At 43.1% G+C, this 21,609-nt stretch overlaps 1 long non-coding RNA gene across 1 annotated transcript in view; it reads right to left on the reverse strand.

The window, feature by feature from the left end:
- Nucleotides 1-21,296, reverse strand: part of LOC141167865 (uncharacterized) — a 265,118-nt gene extending 243,822 nt beyond the window's left edge. The window contains exons 1-2 of the long non-coding RNA XR_012251655.1: nucleotides 20,934-21,296; nucleotides 19,738-19,827 (exon numbers count right to left, since the gene is read on the reverse strand). This is a non-coding gene — a long non-coding RNA (uncharacterized lncRNA). The remainder of the gene's footprint in view (nucleotides 1-19,737; nucleotides 19,828-20,933) is intronic.
- Between the last annotated feature and the right edge of the window lie 313 nt (nucleotides 21,297-21,609).

A 21,609-nucleotide genomic window follows, 5' to 3' on the forward strand; every position in this document is an offset into this window, starting at 1 on the left:
CCAAATACTGATAGTGGGGTCGTGGCCTTAGGATTAAAATCACCACTCAGCTGGTGGCTAGGAAATAGCTTTGTGGTTGGAGTTTCGGGCACAAAACTGCTGAAACAATGTTTTCTAATTGGAGTAGTTAGAGAAGAGTTGAGAGCAGCCACAGCAACATGTAGGAGATTTCTCTCCCTGTTGAAGCAGACTAATCTGAGAAGATGTAAGATAGAATACTTACAGTACCCATAGGAGGTATACTCTGGTCCCCCAGTCTAATTACAAGTATGCAAAGAACGCAGGAAGAGAAGCCATGGACTGATTTAAGTTGCCCATAGAGCAAATGGAGATGCTAGCAACCTACCCGCAATGAAGATTAGCGGGAATTGGGACGCTGAGGCCAGTTAGGAGTCACGGATCTAATAGGGTGGATAACATCCCTAGTAACAGTACTGGACTCCAGCTTAGATCCTGGACAAACTTGCTGCAATGCATTCCTGATGTATACCTGTAAGGAGATGACCAGCTGCCATGATCCCCCTGAAGACATCAATGCTGCTGGTGGTACAAAATATGAATAATGTTTTGTTCCTGTTATGTTTCTCTGTGGGCTGCAGTATTAACAAACAGCCACAAGATGTCACTGTCTAGAATGCAGGTGAAAGGTGAAGTTTGCCAGGAACATAGCAGGCATCTAGACAGTGTGAGAGTTAACTATGTGTGAGGACAGCCCATAGTGGGTGGGTACTTTAGGAATCTCTGGGTAGTTTCCAGAAGCAGGAAGTGTGTTTAGTCGTCAGTGTTGTGTAGCACAGCAGAAAGCAGCAGGCTTTGTAGGGGCTGCTAGGGTAGACGTGGGCCTAGTATTCCGGAGAGTGGATCACCAGAGAATACCTCAGCAAGCGTCCACCTTAGCTGGCCTGGGAACCTCGAGATAGTCGTCGGGGCCTGGGGGCACATTCTGTCTGCGAGGCTACAGAAGAAGTCAGGACTCAAGCTCTTAGAGGTGGAGTGAAATGGGATTCAGATATACTGTCAATGGTGAGGAAGAATCCCATTCCCTAGGGCTAGAGAAGAAAACAGAAGGGATGCTTCACCTAGATCGGGAACCAGGGCTGAAGTTGTATCTGGTACCTGTGGGAAAGATGACAACCCGTTGGGCCTTATCCTTTTTACCTGCCTGTAAATACTGTTTACCAAGTAAAATTCTGGTTGTTTTTATGAACCCTGTGTCCTCTGAATCGATTGCTGCCCTGGTTCCAGAAGAAGGATTCCTGAATTTAGAAGAGGCTGCTTGCCAGAAGTAAGTGGCAGACACCACATACACAGCAGCACACCATGGCGAGGACACACTTTGTCTGTAGGGTGCCAAAGCGAGTGGAAGCGACAGCTCACCCATGACTACCTCGCTTGGGCACCTTACACACCTGGTCTCTGTAATTGCAGCTGATAGCTTGTACCATCTGCTGTGCCGTTTTACGCCTCCTACTGTTGAAAGCAAAGTTTGCTTTTGTTTAACATCATGCCTGACTATGCTGTATCCTCCATCGCATCACATCATGAGGAATGCCACTAACCATCTACATGTGAGGGAACAGTAAAATGCTGGCGTCAACCCATGCACATTCACAGCCATGTGCCCTATTCACTGCACCAGTGCGCCAGGCACCGGGCACAGCAACCACCGATGATCGGAAGGATCCGAAACCATGCCTGGTGTGCTTTTTTCCCTGCATGTCACACATGCAGTATCAACTGAGATGAGCTTGCATGTATATGAGGAAGTTGGGGATAAATGACTGCCAGTTAAATGTGGGTTCAGCAGACAGTTATTTGATGAGTATGGCTAGCATAAGTCAGAGAACTTCTTTTAGAATGTACAGATCTTACATTGCTGAGCTTTTCATTTGTTTTCTACAATTCATTTTGATAGCTTTATAAATGAGTATAGGTAAATTTGACTTTACTTTTGCAAGTTATACATCATATTAATACTGTATGGTAGAACATTTCACCCACAGGTATTTTATAATAATCTGATTTATATATGTTCTACATACATTTAGGAAATTGGTCTTCCCTTCTAAAAGGGATGTTGTTTTCTGCATCATTATGTGTCTCTGATGATCACTTGCAGTTAATATTTAACTAAACAGATTAAGCTTTCTACAATAGTTAGGTCCATGCTGAACTATAGAGGAGATACAGGCAAAAGGAACTTTCGGCTCTGCTAATATTTGTGGGTCACCAGCCCAAAATATGTATGTGGTGGCTCCACATACTTTCACTTTCCACGCACAAATTTATACTTACACTTCAAGTGGGATAAGTAGCAAACACATAAGTACATTATTCCATCTGCCAGCAGCGTATTTTAAATACTAACAAGGCAACGAACTGGAAACGTAATAAATAAGAATAAAATATTTGCTGACAAACACTTTTCTTTTTTCCCAAAAAAAGAATGTGGGGCATATTGTAATGAGGTACTAGTTGTTATTTTTGGAAAATGAAAACAGCTTGGAAAAAGACCACTTTTAATTTTACAAAAAAAATTACGTTCGCAACCCACTTCAAGACTCCTTATTGCATTGCGAGCCCGTAACTACCTGAAAAAAAAGTTTCCCCAAATGCGAAAGAGTTTCCAGCTAAACTACACATAAATGAACGTTTCCGGTACATTTGTCATGGTGCGGAACCCTCTACGTAAACAAAATAGTAAGCAAAAAAGTCCCTGTCGCGAAGACGAGAGGGACCTGGTTGGTACCACAATGTATGTCCTGTGGTAACGGAATGTTGGAAGCCCTCATATCCTCCACATCATCCAAGGATGCCACATGAATCTGGCAGAAATTATGAAGGACGATGGAAGCTTTAAATGCTGCCTGAACATTGATGGGATGCATTTGTATTGAGGTCTGGAAAATGTGCCATTTCGAGGCCAAGTTCCAAAGGCACATTCAACATATCAACAGTCTCTTCAGGTGTCCAAATCTCAATAAGGAAAAGGTTGAAGAACATGTCTTAAGAGCCCAAAACCCTCATCAGCAATCAAAATAAAGGGTACAGGTAGCCCACAGCCTCCTGGAAGCACACAGGGATATGGAAGGCCAAGATTCATGTCTCAAATCTGCCGAACAAATCTGGAAGCGCGAGAGATGCAAGCATCTGAAGCACTCCCATAGGCCCCAATATCAGGAATTACAAAACAGTAGCTACTGTCAGCCGAAGCCAGCAGCACCATTGAAACATAAGTTTTGGAATTGAAGAACTGGGAGCCAGAGTTCGACAGCTTTTTGACACAAATGTACTTACCATCCGGGGCACCTAGGAAGTTTGGAAGCCCTGGGCAATCCTCAACGATTCTTGTGTGGTTGGCTGAGGCATCACCCAGCTCTTGAGATTGTCCCAAATAATATCTTGGGTTGTGTACAATCCTTGATATAGTCGACAAGAAAAGGAGAAATTCAAAGTGAACCGATGCAAACAAATTGCCAGTAGCCATGAATCTACTGTACAATGAAAAATAATAAAAGTAAAGAAACATTTAAAACATATTTTGTTCAATAAACAATAGTTGGCCAAGGGAAATAAAAAGGCACTTTAGCAACAATAAACATTTAATCACAAAATTGTGGTTCCAATAGCAATATACTTAACTTACACTACAAACATGCACAAAAGTTTGAACAAGGAACAAACAAACACAATACTATTTAAAAACACATTAACATTTGTCCCTACTAGCCAACAATTTGCCAGACAAAATTTTACATACCTTAGGGTCAGCAACAAATGTTTCTCAGGAGATCTGCTTTGTCGCATGCAGGTGTGACTGTAACATCCCTGGCGGCGTGCTGGCATGGCTTACGACCTCCCACCATGCAAGATCGCCATCTTACCTATCAGTCCAGGCTGCACACTTTGCTCCAGTACCTGCTGTGTGCATGTCTCTTGTCTGATTGCTTAGGGCGGCGGCGTGGTTACTGCCTGATTCTTATAATTACTGTGTGCACACTCCTAATGCATCCCCAGCCTATTGCTGTGAGTCACTGGATACTTAAACCCCCTCCACCCAGTAGGAGGTGCCTGAGCAACACTTTTTTTCAGTGTGTTTTGTGCAACTGAGTTGCCAGGTCCTGTCCTGTATCTTGTCTGTTTCCGCCACCCTGGGGGCTGTATACCCAGGCCCGTTATCTGTATCTGTGACTTCTAGTCTGTTCCACCACCCTGGGGGCTGTATACCCAGGCCAGTTATCTGTATCTGTGACTTCTAGTCTGTTTCCGCCACCCTGGGGGCTGAGTTCCCAGGCTCGTTCCTGTATCTTGTTCCGGGTTCAGTTCCTGTCTGAACTGTGTCCTAGCCCGTTACCTGTTTGTCTCTATGTCCGTACCTGCCCTTTTCCTGCAGTGTCTGAACCTGCACCTAACTCCAACCTCCAACTCATTGTCTCTGTACTTCTGTTTGTGAGTTTTGTGTCCACTCGCTACTTCATTGTAAGTACCTTGTGTGTATCTGGTTCTGCTTGTCCCGTTTCCCTGCCTCCATATCTACCTCCTGTGTTCTAACTATCTTCCTGTATTTTCCAGTCTGTTCCATGTGAACAGATCCCTGTCCTGTCTGCCGGCACCTTCTGCTCTGTTCTGCTCTACTTGTCCACCACACCTGCGGTTTCGCTCTGCTCTGCTTGTCCACCGCATCTGCGGTTTCGCTCTGCTCTGCTTGTCCACCGCATCTGCGGTTTCGCTCTGCTCTGCTTGTCCACCGCATCTGCAGTTTCGCTCTGCTCTGCTTGTCCACCACATCTGCGGTTTTGCTCTGCTCTGCTTGTCCACTGCATCTGCGGTTTCGCTCTGCTCTGCTTGTCCACCACATCTGCGGTTTCGCTCTGCTCTGCTTGTCCACCGCATCTGCGGTTTCGCTCTGCTCTGTTTGTTCACCGCACCTGCGGTTTCGCTCTGCTCTGCTTGTTCACAGCACCTGCAGTTTCGCTCTGCTTGTCCACCGCACCTGCAGTTTCGCTCTGTTCTGCTTGTCCACCGCACCTGTGGTTTTGCTTCGCTCTGCTTGTCCACTGCACCTGCGGTTTCGCTCTGCTCTGCTTGTCCATCGCACCTGCGGTTTTGCTCTGCTCTGCTTGTCCACTGCACCTGCGGTTTCGCTCTGCTCTTCTTGTCCACCGCACCTGCGGTTCTGCTCTGCTTGTCCACCGCACCCGCGGTTCTGTTCCTGAATCCCAGTCTGTACTGGTCCCTATCCAGCCTGTGTTCCTACCTGCCAGTATCTGCCAGTCTGCATACCAGCCGTGCCTGCCAGCACCCGCCTGTCTGCATACCAGCCGTGCCTGCCAGTACCCGCCTGTCTGCATACCAGCCATGCCTGCCAGTACCCACTTGTCTGCATACCAGCTGTGCCTGCCCGTTCCTGCATTCCCCGGTGTGGGTCAACAGCTGTGATCGGGGTCTGACCTAGAGTAGCACCTGGTCCCTCTGCTCGGTTCCTCCCTGGTTCACGGAGTTGACTGAGCCGCCGTGCGACCTTGGTCGGACCGAATTGATACTTAGTCACGCCCCTCCAGGCACTCCTCGATTCATGGTCCAGTGGGATAACTAACCACGCTCAAGCCAGTTAGTCCGGGCGTGTGCGTAACAGTGACAAACAAAATGAAGCTGCAGCTGATCCAGGAGTTGGTCAAAGCTACGCACAGGCATAGGACAAAAAGCCACAAACTTTGCCGCATATTTTTAAAGTTCACCATTTAAGATGTGGAAGTGGCGAAGTGGCCATAGGACTCATGTTGCAGAACTATAGGATGAACCCATATTCTTCTATGCCTCCATGGAACTTCAGTAAACATCTGCTGCCGAACACTGGAGCTATGCTACAGGAACCAATAAAACAAAGTTAAAAACTATAGTCTGCGGCATATTTTCAAAGCACAAGAAACCCAAACACCACAAATGCACAAGCCAAATCTTGAAGTGCAAAAATCAACGGAGTTTGCAGCTTTTAAAGGGAAATTATAAACTTGCACACCTTTTTAACATCAAAACCAAATAATTACAATATCCATTTTTTACGTGTACGTGAAACACATATGTCACGCTTATATCAAAAATGGACACATGTATGAAAAAATGTACACCACACGGATGACGAAAATGGACCATGTGGCCTGTACGTGTTTAACCCCTTAAAGCCAAAACCTGTTTTCACCTTCCTGAGCAGGCCAAATTTTTCAATTCTGACCAGAGTCACTTTATGTTATAATAACTCTGGAACGCTTCAATAAACCCCTGTGATTCTGAGATTGTTTTTCTGTGACACATTGTACTTCATGATAATAGTCAATTTTTATCTAAATGACTAGCTTTTGAATTTTGAACTTTGAATTTTTATGTCCTCAAAAAATATTTTCATACCACACAAAATAATTTAAGGAGTTTTCCCACAAACAAAAGTTAATTTTAATCAATGGCTGTGTCTGACTGTGTACGGAACATGGTCTGATCATACCACATCTCCTGGGCAGGGGAGGAAGCAAAAGAGTATACAGAAATTACGGCAGGGGATAACGGAGGATTCTTTCTTTGAAGTAAAACATTGTTTAAAAACAGGCACTGAAATGTTTTACCTCACAAAAAGAATCAGCTGTGATCCCGTGCTGTAATATCTGTATACTCTTTTTCTTCCTCCCCTGCCCAGGAGATGTGGTATGATCAGACCATGTTCCTGTATGGTCAGACACAGCCATTTCACAGGGGAATATTTATAAAATTTTCTCAGCACAGGAACATTTTATTTAATCACATCTAATTGTGTAGCTTATTATTATTCAAAGATCTATTGAGTAAAATCAACTTTCGTTCGTGGGAAAATCCCTTTAATGAATAACATTTACCACATGTCTACTTCTTGTCAGTAACATTTTTTAAACATTTTTTTTTCTGTTCTGAAGTTAGAAGGCTTAAAAATTTTGCAGTAGTTTTTCATTTATTTTTATAAAATTTACAAATCCTTTTTTTTTTTAGGGACCATTGCACTTTGAGGGTCCTATATGTCAGCAAACACCAATGTAAAACCAGCACCCCTCACTGTATTCTAAACCGCAGTTTGTTAACCCTTCTTGCACTTCCCAAAATAGCAAAGTGGAAGAAAATAATGAAAAATTACATATTAAAGCTGCATCATTAAAATGTTGCTTTAGCCCCAAATTTTTCATTTTGACAAGGGTAACAGGAGAAAATGGACCAACCAATTTTTTGTGCAATTTCTCCTGAGTGCGCCAATGCACCATATGTAGTAGAAAACTACTGTTTGGGCACACAGGGGGGCTCAGAAGGGAAAAGCGCTATTTGACTATATGACAGTCTATGAGACAAATACACATACTATATCGTTATGTATATTTTTCTGTTCCTTTTTTAGAATTATTCTGAAGAATGTCTTGTTTGACCGAAACGTTAAAAATAAAATGATGCTTTTGGACCACTCTTCATTTTTTTTCATTGTTTCTTTTTCTTTAAGGAGTGCCATGATTCTGTACTTTTTCAATATACGATGGGAGACCGAGATTATTTGGATGTAGTTTTTATTCGTCAATCTGTTTCGAAGTATTCATACATCAGGACAAACCAAAATTTGGATTTTAGGGGCAGAGTTTCCTGGAGTAGTTTGTAGCACCATTTGTAGAGCCCATAAGCTTCCAAAACAACAGAAATCTGCTCAAGCGGTGTGCACTCATCAGTGTGCACTGTTAGGATTGATCCCAAAGCATCCGTTCACCATAAGGTCCTACTGTAAAGAGATGTATACCGCGGTCTGCTGTGCTTTTCTATACTGTTAAAGAAATGCATGCCAGCCAAACAGAGGGTGAAAGAACACACTTTTAGCCTGCATCTCCACCGATCTCATATTGAAGAACTATTGGTGAAGTGCGTTTCCCATCTGCAGCAGTACCATACAAGTTGATGTTAAGTGTTGTTTTTGCCACTTTGCAAAGCTCAGAAGAGGGGGCCATTTAGCTTTAAGAGCATGGATTTTACTGGATTGTTTTTTGGGAACCATGTCACTTTTCCAATGTCTGATGAACAACTAGGAACATGGACAACTACTATTTTTCTATTGACAGATGACAGATCTAAATAGGGGATTGTTTTTGCAGAATGAGATGCAGTTTTTATTAGTGCCATGTGGGTATACAAAACATTTTTTATTTGATTTTGTTTTGTGTGTCAGTGTGATGAAGAAGCTTGAAAAGCTAGCTAGTTTTACAGATCGGTTTGAATTTTTACTTACAAAACATTTTTAAATTTTTTTGGTGCTTTCCCTTTTAATTTTAAGATTTTTGCAAACTTAGACTTTTTTTAACTTTTTATTACTTAGAATCAGTATAGGACATCAACCTTTCTTGCTCTGATCGCTGGTCTAATACCCTGCAATGTTTTTGCATTGCAGGGTATTAGATCTGTCAATCACGCATAGGCAGGAGGCGTGTCAGGTCCTGCTCTTGGACTTAACCACTTCGCGCCAGAGCCTGTTTTTGCCTTCGTGACCGGGCCAATTTTTTCAATTCTGACCACTGTCACTTTATGAAGTAATTACTCTGGAATGCTTCAACGTATTCCCCTGATTCTGAGACTGTTTTTTCGTGACATATTGTACTTCATGATACCGGTAAAATTTCTTCGATATAACTTACGTTTATTTGTGAAAAAATCGGAAATTTGGCGAAAATTTTGAAAATTTTGCAATTTTCTAACTTTGAATTTTCATGCCCTTAAATCAGAGAGATGTGTCACACAAAATAGTTAATAAATAACATTTCCCACATGTCTACTTTACATCAGCACAATTTTGGAACCAAAATTTTTTTTTGTTAGGGAACTATAAAGGTTAAAAGTTGACCAGCGATTTCTCATTTTTCCAACAAAATTTACAAAAATTTTTTTTTAGGGACCACATCATATTTGAAGTCACTTTGAGGGGTTTTTATGACAGAAAATACCAAAAAGTGACACCATTCTAAAAACTGCACCCCTCAAGGTGCTAAAAACCACATTCAAGAACTTTATTAACCCTTCAGGTGCTTCACAGGAATTTTTGGAATGTGGAAGAAAAAAATTAACATTTAACTTTTTTCACAAAAATGTTATTTTAGACCCAATTTTTTCTATTTTCACAGGGGTAACAGGAAAAAATGGACCCCAAATTTTTTTGTGCAATTTCTATTGAGCGTGCTGATACCCCATATGTGAGGGAAAACCACTGTTTGGGCGCACTGCAGAGTTTGGAAGGGAAGGAGCGCCATTAGACTTTTTGAATATAAAATTTGTCTGAATAATTAGCAGACGCCATGTTGCGTTTGGAGAGCTCCTGATGTGCCTAAACAGTGGAAACCACCCACAAGTGACACCATTTTGGAAACTAGACCCCTTAGGGAACTTATCTAGATGTGTGGTGAGCACCTTGAACCCCAAGGTGCTTCACAGAAGTTTATAATATTGAGCTGTAAAAATAAAATTTTCACATTTTTCCCACAAAAACGTTTTTCATCCCTTAATTTTGCATTATCATAAGGGTAATAGGAAAAATTGCACCATGAAATTTGTTGTGCAATTTCTCCTGAACACGCTGATACCCCATATGTGGAGGCAAACCACTGTTTGGGCGCACGGCAGGGTTTGAAAGGGAAGGAGCGCCATTTGACTTTTTGAATGTAAAATTTGTCTGAATAATTAGCGGATGCCATGTTGCGTTTGGAGAGCTTCTGAAGTGCCTAAACAGTGGAAACCCCCACAAGTGACACCATTTTGGAAACTAGACCCCTTAGGGAACTTATCTAGATGTGTGGTGAGCACCTTGAACCCCAAGGTGCTTCACAGAAGATTATAATATTGAGCTGTAAAAATAAAATTTTCTAATTTTTCCCACAAAACCGTTTTTCATCCCTTAATTTTGAATTATAATAAGGGTAATAGGATAAATTGCACCATGAAATTTGTTGTGCAATTTCTCCCGAGTACGCCGATACCCCATATGTGGGGGAAAACCACTGCTTTGGTGTACGGCAGGGTTCGGAAGAGAAAGGAGCGCTATGTTGGCTGGGATAGGTGGCAGACACCATGTCACATTTGAAGAGTCGCTGACATGCCGAAACAGCAGAAACCCCCACAAGTGACCCCATTTTGTAAACTACACCTCTCAAGGAATACATCTAGGGAAGTAGTGAGTATTTTTTAATTTTTAAATTTATACCATTGGGCAGTGAAAAGCATAATTATATTTTTACCACAAAAAAATGTTTTACCCTCAGATTTTACATTTTCACACAGGGCAATGGGTAAAAATGGTGCCGAAATGTGTCACACAATTTCTTCTTAAAGTGGCAATACCCCATATGTAGCTGTATCGTACCGCTCAGCCATACGGCGAGATCTGGTGGGGACGGAGTGCTATTTGACAATTGGAGAACAAATTATTGTAGAATAGGCATTTGGATTTGGGAGCACAAAATTTTCTGAATTTCTTTTGGGGGGCAAGGGCCATTTCGCTTTTCCAGAGCCTTTCTGCTACCAGTAACTTGGAAGTCCCTTATATTTTTAACAGATGACAGACCTGAGTGGGGACTAGCTTTTTTTGAGGACTGAGTTTAAGCTTTTATTGGGAACATTTTATGTAACATTTATCCGGCGCTCTAGGCTGAGCACTTACATCGGGGTTTCCATCTAAATTTCCAAGTGATATAATTCAGATGAAACCCCTGCGGGATCCATTCACTGTAATGAGGCAGCAGAGTTACTCTGGACTCCGTCTGGCCTCCGTTTAGCGGTGTCCTTTTTTTCAGAAGTGCACAAAACTGGCCAACCGCACTTTTATGCACGCCTAAAACAAATGACACCGTGGGATCCCAGGCTAGACGGCGTCCACAGTGGTCTATATCTGCCTCATTACAGGGAATCTTCCGTCATGGGTTCTGGCTGAATCACGTATTTCAGAGATTTACACGGAAACTCTGGTGTAAGTGCTCAGCGCAGAGCGCAGGATAAATGTGAGCAGAGCCTTACTGCGATCTTTCGGAGACATAATAAACAAATCAGTAGCAGGTGAAGAATTGGTTTTATTTAATTTTTACGCCGCTCCTCGTGCGGTATAAGTGATGAGATTACTTTATTCTTCAGGTCGGTGCGATTACAGAGATACCAGATTTATATCGGGTTTTTATGACTGACAGCTGTCACACACTAAAAGACGCTTTTTTTTGCAAAATCTAGTTTTTGCATCACCATATTTTGAGAGCTATAATTTTTCCATATTTCGGCCGACAGTAATGTGATGGCTTGTTTTTTGCGGGACGAGTTGACATTTTTATTGGTACCATTTTTCGGTACGTGACATTTTTTGATCGCTTTCTATTCCGTTTTTTGGGAGGTAAAATTAACAAAAACCAATTCAGGAATTGTTCTTTGAGGTTTTTTTTATGCTGTTCTGCGTGTGGTAAAAGTGATCAGGCAGCGTTATTCTTCGGGTCAGTACATTTACAGCGATACTACACTTACTGTATATTTTTTTATGTTTTGGCGCTTTTACACAATAAAACAAATTTATAGAAAAAAATATTTTTTTTGCATTGCTTTATTCTGAGCACTATAACTTTTTTATTTTTCGACTGATGGAGCTGTATGGCGGCTTGTTTTTTGCGGAACAAGATGACGTTTTCAGCGGTACCATTTTTATTTCTATTTTGCTTTTTGATCGCATTTTTTTCCACTTTTTGTTTGGCGATATGATGAAAAAGCATATTTTTTTGCTCCGTTTTTTATTTATTTTTATTACGGTGTGCACAGAAGGAGTTAATTAGTGTGACAGTTTTATAGCTCGGGTTCTTTTGGACACGGCGATACCAAATATGTGTTCTTTTTTTGGTTTTGTAAAAATATACGGATTTATTGGTTTAATATTTTATTTATTTATTTTTATTTATTTTGTGATTTTTTTTAACAGTTTAAAAACTTTTTTTTAAACTTTTTTTTACATTTTTACTTAGTCCCTGTATGGGACATTAATTTTTATTTTTCTGATCACTAATCTCATGTAATGTAATAGACATATATTACATTACATTACATGAGATCTTCCCTGTTTCAGTCAGAGTCTCCTGTCTGGCTCAGCTTGCAGGCTGAGCCAGACAGGACACCATATATGGCAGAGCTGGAGGCGGTCATGTCACCTCCAGCTGCCATAGCAACCCCAGGTCCTGTAAGGAATCAGAGGTCTTCGGAGGTAAGTAAGACGACCCCCTCTCCTCCTGCTGTCTCCTATATGCCGCGATTACTATAGATCGCAGCATATAGAAGACAGCAAAGGGTTAACATCACTGGAACCTGATCCAATCAGGTCCCGATGATGTTCCCTGTCAGAGCTAACGCTCTGCACCGGAATCGCAGCGCTTGCAGGACCCTGGGGGTCCTGAGCGCTGCGAGACCACCCACCGTTTTTAAACGTCCGCGCTGCACAGAGCCCAGGCAGCGCGGACGTTTATGTACAGTGGGCGGTCGGGAACCGGTTAACAGACAACAGTATCCAAGTGATTTTGTGGCCATTATTTGACCTGGGGACACCATGGAGACCATCTGCATAATGCGATCACAAGCACATTGTGCTGATTGAAGGAAAGAGGGAGCTCCCTCCCTCTATAAGCAGATCAATACCACTGTCATTATTGACAGCTAGATCAGAGGGGTCAAACACCCATAATCGACCCTAGCACTGATCATGGGCGCTACTGCAGGGTGTCAACTATCATGTATAACAGACAGCTGATGATGATTTTTCTGGCTCTACTTGTGAGCCAGCGCGATCAAAATGGCCCACATATGCGGCGATTTGCGGAGACACACTTCCCACCTTTCCATACATAGACATGTACATGTCGTCAAGGGGTTAAACACACTCATCTGAATGAGTCTTAACGGGTTGGAGAGGTTTGGAAAAAAATTTTTGCAGATGAGAAAAAATAATGCCACACTGATGGTTAAAAAAGTCATGAGTTCCAAAAATTTATGACAATTGTTTTAAGCAAGATTTCTCCGTCTGTTTTCTAAAGCAGTAATGCAATTCAAATTTCATATTTCATGTTTGCATACTTAGCGTTACAAAGTGAAACTTTATTTGTTAGTTATATATGGAGATGGCTACTCTTAGTAAACACCTGTACACACCTGTTTTCTGTTTTGGAAGTGACGGTCAGTTTTTTGACAATCGTATAAAGCAGACTGAAGAAAAATGGTTAATTTTTTTTTACTGTATGCAAACAAAATGGACTTCTGAATGAGGCCAAAGGTTTGTCTTTAGATTCCATTTTTACAATGACTCCACAGCAAAATATTTAATGTAGATTTGGTCACAAATTTAATTGTGGATTTGCTATGGATTTCAATCTTTGCATGGCGCCATGCTCCCAAATCTACAGTAGTAAAATCCACTGCATGTAAATGGAGTTTTGAGACATTGTGACTGTTAGAACCCTCCAGTTTGTTTTTTCCATCTTGTGTTTTGCGGTCACGTGACCATCTGCCTTTATATTCCAGCTCCGCCCTTTTGGCTGTGCTGGACTTCAGTGTTTGATTGTTTCTCTAGCCAGGTGCTTCGGTGCCTTTCTCTGTCAGTTCGCTTGGTCCTTCTGGGACCTTTAGTACCTTTTGTCAGTTTGTCTTTTTGTGTTCTGCAACAACTTCTCTGTTTAGGAGGTGTCCCATTTTTTGTCCCAGTCCTTAGTTCTTTTAGGGACCCCTCCCTTTATGCTATAGGTCTTCGTTCAGACTAGCCGAGGACTAAGGCGGGTCTGTTCGCTAGGAACAGGCAGCCCGCTACATCGTAGGGATTCAGCTTAGTCTTACTGTAGGGACAGCCTTCCCCTATCTTTCCTTAGTTCATGTTGCAGATCATAACAGTGACTGGATCAAAGCAAAAAAAATATTTTTTATAATAATAAGCATGCCATGTACATTTTGTTTTTCATGGCACTAAAGAAAAAAATCAGCAATTAATCTTCCACATTAACACAACAAGCTTGATAGGTTTTCATTATTCATGTGATTTCATGTCCACATAATGCTTAGTGTCATATTCTGCAAGTTTGCAATGACATCAGTGATAGATTACATGCTATTGTAGAAAGCTTAATCTGTTTAATGAATTATTAACTGCAAGTGATCATCAGAGACACATAATGATGCAGAACACAGCATCCCTTTTAGAAGGGAAGACCAATTTCCTATATGCATGTAGAACATATATTGAGATTATTATAAAATACCTGTGGGTGAAATGTTCTACCATACAGTATTAATATGTTGTAAAACTTGCAAAAGTAAAGTCAATTTTACCTATACTCATTTATAAAGCTATCAAATGGCAAATTGTTGGCTGGTAGGGTCAAATGTTAATGTGTTTTTAAATAGTATTGTGTTTGTTTGTTCCTTGTTCAAACTTTTGTGCATGTTTGTAGTGTAAGTTAAGTATATTGCTTCTGTGGAACCACAATATTGTGATTAAATGTTTATTGTTGCTAAAGTGCCTTTTTCTTTCCCTTGGCCAACTATTGTTTATTGATCAAAATATCTTTTAAATGTTTCTTTACTTTTATTATTTTTCATTGTACAGTAGATTCATGGCTTATGGCAATTTGTTTGCATCCGTTCACTTTGAATTTCTCCTCTTCATGTCGACTATATCAAGGATTGTACACAACCCGAGATATTATTTGGGACAATCTCAAGAGCTGGGTGATGCCTCAGCCAACCGCACAAGACTCGGTGAGGATTGCCCAGGGCTTCATGGAAGCAGCCGAGTTTTCGTACTTTCTAGGTGCCCTGGATGGTAAGCACATTTGTGTCAAAAAGCTGTCAAACTCTGGCTCCCAGTTCTTCAATTCCAAAACGTATTTTTCAATGGTGCTGCTGGCTTCAGCTGACGGTAGCTACTGTTTTGTAATTCCTGATATTGGGGCCTATGGGAGTGCTTCAGATGCTTGCAACTCTCGCGCTTCCAGATTTGTTCGGCAGATTGGGGACATGAATCTTGCCCTTCCATACCCCTGTGTGCTTCCAGGAGGCTGTGGGCTACCTGTACCCTTTATTTTGATTCCTGATGAGGGTTTTGGGCTCTTAAGACATGTTCTTCAACCTTTTCCTTATTGAGATTTGGACACCTGAAGAGCATGTTGATATGTTGAATGTGCCTTTGGAACTTTGGCCTTGAAATGGCACATTTTCCAGACCTCAATACAAATGCATCCCATCAATGTTCAGGCAGCATTTAAAGCTTCCACCATCCTTCATAATTTCTGCCAGATTCATGTGGCATCCTTGGATGATGTGGAGAATATGAGGGGGTCCAACATGCCGTTACCACAGGACATACATTGTGGTACCAACCAGGCCCCTCTGGTCTTTGAGACAGGGACTTTTTTTGCTTACTATTTTGTTTACGTAGAGGGTTCCGCACCATGACAAATGTACCGGAAATGTTCATTTATGTGTAGTTTAGCTGGAAACTCTTTTGCATTGGGGAAACTTTTTTTTCAGGTAGTTATGGACTCGCAATGCAATAAGGACTCTTGAAGTGGGTTGCGAACATATGTTTTTTTGTATAATTAAAAGTGGTCTTTTTCCAAGCTGTTTTCATTTTCCAAAAATAACAACTAGTACCTCATTACAATATGCCCCACATTCTTTTTTTTAGGAAAAAATAAAAGTGTTTGTCAGCAAATATTTTATTCTTATTTATTACATGTTTCCAGTTCCTTGTCTTGTTAGTTTTTAAACTACGCTGCTGGCAGATGGAATAATGCACTTATGTGTTTGCTAATTATCTCACTTGAAGTGTAAGTATAAATTTGAGCGTGGAAAGTGAATGCATGTGGAGCACCACATACATGTTTTGGGCTGGTGACCCACAAATGTTATCAGAGCCTAAAATTCCATTTGTATGTATCTCCTCTATAGTTGAGCATGGACTCTAATTAGAAACCGATACCCACAAAACAAAAAACGGAACCTCTACAGGAGACTGACTGAGGGGATGCTGCCATTCCAACTCACATGTTAACTATGCCACCATAGGAGGGGCAGCAAATAACTAGGCCCGTTTGGCAAGCCACTCGAGGAAAGTGGAGCAGGTATCATCAAAATCAAACTTTGGTGCCACAAGATATTAACACTAGAGTCCTAAACATTCTAATTACATTAACTCCAGAGGATAATGAGGAGAAATTTGCCTCGTCCTTAGTCTCCCAACTGAGACAGGATCCTCCCATCATTAGGTACGGATGTGGAATGCGCTCATCGCTTTCCTGGATGCCGGCCAGGAACACCATAAGCCCATCCACCTGTTTGGGCTCAGAACTAGCGTGTCGTGTAGTATGTGGCAATGGCAACCCACCCCATACCTGCTGCAGCTTTGTCTCAGCACTCAGGCATATAGGTATACTCATACTCAACCACCTCTCCAACAGTGTTATGGTTCTCAATATACCTATGACCCCTACTATTATCCCTCTTACAGTTCCCATTCTGGGCCATAACAATCAGGACAGCAAACATATACTCACCAATATGTTCTGAGAGGCCAAATACACTCTCAAATAACCCCATCAAACATGCTAACGCAGCCTTTATCCGAAGAAGGGAAGACCTCGCATGCCCCGAACCTCCAAAGATTTTTTGGACAGGGGGTATATTATAATTTGTAAATTCCAGTTTACCCCACCCTTGTTCTTTGTTTGAAATTTCCATTGACTTTATACATAAAATGTGCTGTTAAACCAAGAATGGAATCAATAAGCACTTACTGATTAATCTCCAAAGCAGGCCTAAGAAAGAACAAGTGCAAAAAATACATTTATGGACTTTTCCTTGGGGCCCCAGATGCAGATGGAAGGGGATTTACTTCTTGCCGATACTGATCCCTCGCTGACCTCCATCAACATTTGACCATTTCAAAATCAATAAACATATTTATTTTAAATAAATGTTATACTATTTTTTTCTGTAAAACAAAAAAAATGCTCCGAAAGCCAAGTATTTCTCTGGTAATTAAAAACACTGCTGCTGCATCATTATACATAGGTCAGAAACAGTGAGAACTTACTTTCCCTGGATACCATACAGTGAGAGCTCATTATAGCTACACATTATCTTTTATAGTAGTCAGCGAAACCGCCAGCTACCAAAGATAACCAAATACTAGCCCCAAAAACCATAAATATATTTTTTCATCTAAAAGGAACAACCATGGGGACACTTTCTGAGCTTTGCTTGTCCCACAGCTCTGGATGCTGCTGGACGCGAACTATCAATCTCTTCATATTAGTACAGGGTGCTATTTCATGACTGATAAAACTGCGGCTAAAATCCACTTGTGGTTATACAAAAAAAAACAACTCTCAACATTGAAGTGTATACCACAGATCAACAAAGTAATTTCAAATAAAGTTCAGAGCAAAATGAACTAAAATAAAAATTGACACATGGATGGGAGACGGACTGCCCATGGATGCCATCCATGTGCTGTCCATGTTTTTCACAGATTTGTATAGGCCCTTATTATTCATGATACTGAAAAAAAACGGACATGTCTCCATGAGTATTGCCCAGACACGTGGTCCATGTAAAAACAGAACATGTGAATAGCACAATGGGTATCCGTAAAAAACAGATACAACACATACAGTACATGCAACACGAATGTCTAAATGAGGCCATGGACAGTATAACAGAAAATATTTGGATGACTGTGGTATTGCAATATATAGTACAAGCGATCAGATGATTGCATGTTCAAGTTCCCAAGGGGACTGCAAAGTATAGGAAGAATGTAAAAAATTTAAAAAATGAAATAAATTAATATGAAAAAAATCTTAAAATTCAAATCCCCATTCAAATAAGTAAAAAAAACAAATATGTGGTATCAGGGGCGGACACAGACTGTAGTGGGCCCCTGTGCAAGAAATTTTTGGGGGCCCCCCCTGCCCTTCATAAGGCAACAAAGTTATGTAAACATAACCCCCCCATGTGCAGCTCACCCCCCCCGTGCATCTCTCATCCCCCCGTGCATCTCTCACCCCCCCCCGTGCATCTCTCACCCCCCCCCGTGCATCTCTCACCCCCCCCGTGCATCTCTCACCCCCCCCGTGCATCTCTCACCCCCCCGTGCATCTCTCTCCCCCCCGTGCATCTCTCACCCCCCCCGTGCATCTCTCACCCCCCCCCGTGCATCTCTCACCCCCCCCCGTGCATCTCTCATCCCCCCCATGTGCATCTCTCATCCCCCTCCCATGTGCATCTCTCATCCCCCTCCCATGTGCATCTCTCATCCCCCTCCCATGTGCATCTCTCATCCCCCTCCCATGTGCATCTCTCATCCCCCCCATGTGCATCTCTCATCCCCCCCCATGTGCATCTCTCATCCCCCCCATGTGCATCTCTCATCCCCCCCATGTGCATCTCTCATCCCCCCCATGTGCATCTCTCATCCCCCCCATGTGCATCTCTCATCCCCCCCCATGTGCATCTCTCATCCCCCCCCATGTGCATCTCTCATCCCCCCCATGTGCATCTCTCATCCCCCCCCATGTGCATCTCTCATCCCCCCCCATGTGCATCTCTCATCCCCCCCATGTGCATCTCTCATCCCCCCCATTTGCATCTCTCATCCATCCCATGTGCATCTCTCATCCCCCCATGTGCATCTCTCACCCCCCCATGTGCATCTCTCACCCCCCCATGTGCATCTCTCACCCCCCCATGTGCATCTCTCACCCCCCCCCCATGTGCATCTCTCATCCCCCCCCCATGTGCATCTCTCATCCCCCCCACATGTGCATCTCTCATCCCCCCCCCATGTGCATCTCTCACCCCCCCCCATGTGCATCTCTCACCCCCCCCCCCATGTGCATCTCTCACCCCCCCCCCCCATGTGCATCTCTGATTCCCCCCACTCCTGGTTAATTAATTGTATTTAAAAAAATAAAACTTGTTATACTTACCCCCATGCGATCCCTGCAGAATCCTGGCGCTCGTCCACGTCGCTGCCACCACGTTCTCCTGACGTTCGGCCATGTGACGGCGCCACATACATAGCCATCAGCTTTTGTTTTGGCCAAAAGATTTTTAAAGCCGCCACCACGATAAGGTAGACTCTTCTGGCCGGGCCCTACTCTAACCTATTAAAATTTTCTTAAAATATGCAATACTCTTTTTAGATATATGTTTATTTAGTTTTCTTTAAGGGAATGTGTCATATACATTTTTTTTTAAAATGACCAATAATACCACATACAGGGAATACCGCCACACCATGACCAGACCACATATTACCACAACATAGTGACCGAATAATACCACACAGAAGGGAGAAAAACTGCCACACCATGACCAGACCACATATTACCACCACATTACTAATATTACCACCACATTACTAATATTACCATAAGTGTCATTATACACGGGAGCTCTATACATGGTATGTATAATGTAAGTGTCCAGGTAATCTAGTGATCACCAGTGACATTATACACAGGAGCTCTGTATATAGTGTCAGTGTACAGGTAATACAGTGATCACCAGTGACATTATACACAGGAGCTCTGTATATAGTGTACAGGTAATACAGTGATCACCAGTGACATTATACACAGGAGCCCGGTACATAGTATATAGTGTAAGTGTACATGTAATACACTGACTCACTGGTGACGTCTCTAGGTGAAGTCCTTCAGCTACGCTTTTCTCCTTCATCCAGCACAGACCGCCATCACGTCTTCCAGCCAGGACTCATCTCTGCATAAAATAACACAGTTATCTAGAGCACATTCCCCAACTTCTACATTACGCAGCTGAATACAGACGTGCATCCACCATCAATATATGGTTAGTTATTATGCCACCTACCATTCCAAATATAAATTGTAATCCACCACGGTGCCCCCATTAACTGTAAATAGGCACTCAATATATAATTTAATTAGAACCTCTACTCTTTCCGCCAATTTGTTACCAGTTACACTCCTGCATCCGCAACGCCCCCTACTCTATGCTTCCTGCTCCCCGCATTCATTATTTACATGCACCCCCTGCCCCAATTCATTATATCATGTCCGTGCTCTCCCCACCCCATCATCATTTACTCTCCCCCACCCCACATTCATTATGTGCAGCTCATTATCCCCCTACTCCCAATTCCCCCATGTGCAGCTCATTTTCTCCCAATTCCCCCATGTGCAGCTCTCATCCCCCCCATGTGCAGCTCTCACCCCTCCATGTGCAGCTCTCAAACCCCCCCATGTGCACATCTTTCACCACCCCCCATGTGCACATCTCTCACCACCCCCCATGTGCACATCTCTCATCCCCCTCCCCCACATGTGCCCCTCTCTCATCCCCCCATGTGCACCTCTCTCACCCCCACATGTGCACCTCTCTCATTCCCCTCCCCCACATGTGCACCTCTCTCATCCCCCCCCCACACATGTGCATCTCCCAATCCCCCCCCCACACATGTGCATCTCCCAATTCCCCCCCCCACACATGTGCATCTCCCAATTCCCCCCCCCACACATGTGCATCTCCCAATTCCCCCCCCCACACATGTGCATCTCCCAATTCCCCCCCCCCCACACACATGTGCATCTCCCAATTCCCCCCCCCCACACATGTGCATCTCCCAATTCCCCCCCCCCACACATGTGCATCTCCCAATTCCCCCCCCCCACACACACATGTGCATCTCCCAATTCCCCCCCCCCACACACATGTGCATCTCCCAATTCCCCCCCCACACATGTGCATCTCCCAATTCCCCCCCCCCCCACACACATGTGCATCTCCCAATTCCCCCCACTTCTAGTTAATTGTATTTTTAAAAAAATAAAACTTGTTATACTTACCCCCATGCGATCCCTGCAGAATCCTGGCGCTCGTCCAAATCGCTGACACCAGGTTCTCCTGACTTCCGGCCATGTGACGGCACCGTCACATGACCGGAAGTCAGGGGAATCTTGAAGGCGCTGCCACGGCAGCGCAGCACAGCGCTGAGATGTCCCGGACCCGGCGCTTAGCATGGGGCCAGGGGCCCCATGAGGCGAGAGATGCATAAGAGGGGGGCCCCCAACGGGGCTCCGAGGGGGCCCCTACCGGCCGGGCCCCATACTGGAGTCAGGGCAGTCATGCCCTGATGGCGGCCCTGCTGAGGCTGGAGGGGCCCCCTCTCCCTCGGGGCCCCCGTTCAATGAACCGGCTGCACGGGCGGTAGTTCCGCCCCTGTGTGGTATCTCTGTAAAAGTCTGATCTGTAAAATTATAAAAGTAATTAACTCGATCAGTAAATGACACAATGAGAAAAGAAATCAAAATGGCAGAATTGTGTTTTTATCAGCCGCCCAACACCGCAGCAAGAAGTGATCAAAATGTTGTATGTATCACAAAATGGAATTAAGAAAAAACATCAGCTTAAGGTGCAAAATGACTTGGAAAATGATGACACAAGCTAACATTTTTTTCACCAGTTAAAATAAAAATGTATGTTTGGTGTTGCCGTAATCATACTGATCTGGAGCATTATATT

The sequence above is a fragment of the Phyllobates terribilis genome, unplaced genomic scaffold (genome assembly GCF_046119375.1).
Source record: "Phyllobates terribilis strain yellow unplaced genomic scaffold, ASM4611937v1 Scaffold_1__5_contigs__length_1240528914, whole genome shotgun sequence".
Taxonomy (NCBI): domain Eukaryota; kingdom Metazoa; phylum Chordata; class Amphibia; order Anura; family Dendrobatidae; genus Phyllobates; species Phyllobates terribilis.